This window comes from Anneissia japonica, unplaced genomic scaffold (assembly GCF_011630105.1).
Source record: "Anneissia japonica isolate Jap-2015-1 unplaced genomic scaffold, ASM1163010v1 scaffold287750_len332794_cov232, whole genome shotgun sequence".
NCBI classification, from domain to species: domain Eukaryota; kingdom Metazoa; phylum Echinodermata; class Crinoidea; order Comatulida; family Comatulidae; genus Anneissia; species Anneissia japonica.
Window position 1 is genome coordinate 7,303 of NW_022723669.1, and position 3,621 is coordinate 10,923.

Here is a 3,621-nt window from a genome sequence, read left to right on the forward strand (position 1 = left end):
CATAATGTCAGAATCTACAAATTGAATGTTTTGACATGGTAAAAATTCTATGCTAATTTAATTGCTAGATGTTAGTAAAATCTGTGCCCCCGACGAGGGACAAGATTTCCCCGACGAAAGCAAAGTGGGCGTGGTCTTGGGGGTGTTGAGCACCTTTGGTGGAGATGTGCGCTTTATAAATCTTTATTATTATTATTATTATTATTATTATTATTATTATTAAAAGATGTTAAAAGTACAGTGGGCCAGGGGGCGAAGCCGCCGAAAATTTTGAAAATTTAGTGGTTTCAAAGGCTTATTTAATCGATTTTAGAGTCTACTAATATGTAGAAAATACATATAAATTTTTTTTCTCCCCGAAGAATTGTGCTTTTTCTCCCCGACGGGGGGGGGGGGCTCTCCCCGACGGGGCGCCTTCCCCTGCTGGCGCCACCCCCTGGCGGCACCCCTGATTATGCTTTATACAGCTTCACAACCATTTCCATTACTATATTAATACCAAACAACCTTTTATTTGTACCAATTAAAATTCTGAGTAAAGTATACTCAAATTTCTAAGAATAAAAAATTTCATAAGCAGGAAGCGTAACTAACTATAATAACAACACGTTATAACTAAACAATAACTGAAAATTCCAAAAGCTTTTGGCAATTACATGTTCTTTGTTTTAGTCATTTTTTAATATTATGATTTTATATTATTATTTTTATTGGTCAACTTTGGTATATGCAGCATATACCGAAACAGAAAATTGAACCTATTATTGTACATTTTGTACAGTCCCATGAATTTTGTGAAACAAAGGATACCGTACCGTACAGGGGTGTTACAACGTAATAAAAATTTAAAATGTAGATATCCGGACCCTTTCTCAGTTGAGGTAAATTTGAAAATGTCGTAATTGAAGTTTTTAGACCAACACGAAAGTCGATTATTGTTATTGTCAGGTATAGACCTCCAAATTCTCTTATCCCTTTGGAAGGCTTCTTCAAACTGTTCAGTACCTTAGCAGGGATGTCGGTAATTTAAATTGTGACGCACTATAAATATTAAGCTAATCATATAAAACGCATGGCTAAGGTAGCTTAAGATTTTCGCTTGTCCTTAATAAATAAACCAACTAAAGTGAACATAAACACATGTCACATGTGTCGTATCTAATAGACTCTAAAATCGATTAAATTAGTCTTTGATACCCATAAATTGCCATAATTGTTGGGGGCTTTGACCCTCCTTCCGAACACCTTTGAGAGATTTTCCTCGACACCCGACCACGCCCACGTTTTTTCGTCAAGGAGATCCCCCCGGGCCGGGGGACTTCGGCACCCTCCCCCACCCCATCGGGCAAATCCAGGCGCCGCCCCTACGTTGTATGCTGTATTTGCATCAGAACTATTTGTATGCTGTTAGAATTTAACACGTTTTCCCATTTTTTAGCGTTCACCTCTTGCTTAAAGCGTTCAGATTGCTGTAAAACACTTAATTTAACTAAGAAAATATCTGTTAATGTGTTATGTTGTTACTTTCTTTGAATTACGGTAGATGTTATCTGTAACAATAAGTGTTATCAGTGGTATAAACGAATTGGAGGGAATACCGTCCACATGTCTTTAATATTACCGTCCTTTGAACATTGCCGAGCTTAGTCGCCTATAAGGTAACGCTTGTTTTTTTTTTTTCTCAGATTAGGGAGATTACTAATGAAAGATGTTCATTCTTAGAAGATCATGATTGATCATAATTTTTTTTATTAAATAGCGTTTCAGCATTTTTCAATAGGTCATTGCGTATTTTAAAATATACTGTATATATTCAAGTAAATAAAAAATACCAATCATTTTCCAATCATGTCTCAATATATAAGTAAATATTGGGGTAATTTGTATAAAATTGTCTCCTTAAGTAAGCTATGTTTCTGTAAGGGCAATAGTATACAAACATTGTAATTAAGGGAGGATATTACGACCAGAAATAACGTCAAATGTATAGATTTACAATTAAATGGGCCCCCATCTCTGGACTCTTCTCTGTCACTATTGATTGCAAATCTTCAGCCTTCGATTTTTCAAGCTACAGCGTTGTTCAATATTGTTTAATTCGCATTGTCATTTTAAGCGGTGCGTTCCTTCTCGTCGGTGTTATTTTAACACACTCCAAACATACCGTACCCATCCCGTACCCATACCGTAAAACCTCGAATTGAAGCCCTGGGCTTCTTTTTTGCGAACTTTTGATGGGCTTTTTTTCAAAATGGGCTACATTTCGAGATGGGCTGCTTTTCGAGACTACTTTTGCAAAGTAAAGAGCAGGGGTTCTTTTCAAAATGAATGCTGTAAATTTTGTGAATTTGTACAATTAAAAAATAAATAAGGTAAATGTAACATCAATCTGTATTATGGAGTGTATTTAACTGGCATTAAGTCACCTAAACTAATGTATAAACCAAGCTTGTTTTTAAATTATTTTGTTTTTTGAAATTCATGTACATTGTATGTACTTACTATCTCGCAAACTAAAGAGGGGGCTTCAAATCAAGAAGGGCTTCATCTCGAGATTAAGCCCACTGATTCGACGTTTTACATTATATATTTGAAAAAATAAAATAATGAAGGGGTGGTACACTACCAAGTGGTGGTAGAGTGATTGGCCACCTTCACGTTAAATTAATTAACATAGTTAGCCTTTATAAGATAAACTGCATGATGCAGCCATTTTTTACACGCAGCAAAACCCATATTAAGGAGATCTTTAGGACTAAAAAGCTCCCGTTATTGGGGTGTCTCCTACAGGGGTTGACTATAATGTTAAAAGATACATTCCGTTTCGTGGCCGAAAAAAAGTGTAGTAGGGGTGTCCTCTTAATAGGGGTGTCCCAAAGAAGAGTTCTACTCTATGTATAAAGTAAATGTATACATACGGTAGTTACCATTGGTATATAGGCAGTATTCATCGAAACGAGAACGATAATAGAAGAAATTGATAAAATCAACATCAAATATAATATTTTCTAAACATTTTGTTTTTAGAACATTTTTATTGTAAAAAACATATGGCTATAGGCTATGCGAAATATAAACATGCTTTAATTCATTTATTTCATTGTATAAACTATTAAATTCGTATATAAGCAATATAAAAATGTATAAACCTACAAATTCCTAATTATCTATCCTATTGTAAGCTAGAAAAGTATTTCATTGTAGAATTGTTGCACAAATTAACTTTTATATGATGTTATTCATTCGTTCATTAGATTAATCAGGGCTGTAAAACACGGACCCGAATTTAAAATGCTTAGGTACGGTATAGCATAGTAAAATGATAGGTATTGTAGAAATATATGTGACATTGAAGGTTCAATATGTTTTTTCGTACCTCTCTTAGTCATACCAAACCTCCAGCTCTCCCCCACTGGCGCCCTCCCCCCGCTGACGCCACCCCTGCTAACCTCTTAACCCTTGGGAACACCACTGCAATTCGAGGAGGAGCTTCTTAAGGCCAACTCAGACAGCGTCGGCCGACGCAGCACGACGCGATTTGTTGTCGCGTCGGGTCTGTGTGAGTTGAACGCAGACGCGATGGTGTGCGTCGGGGGCAGTCGCGTAGTAGAATATTAAACG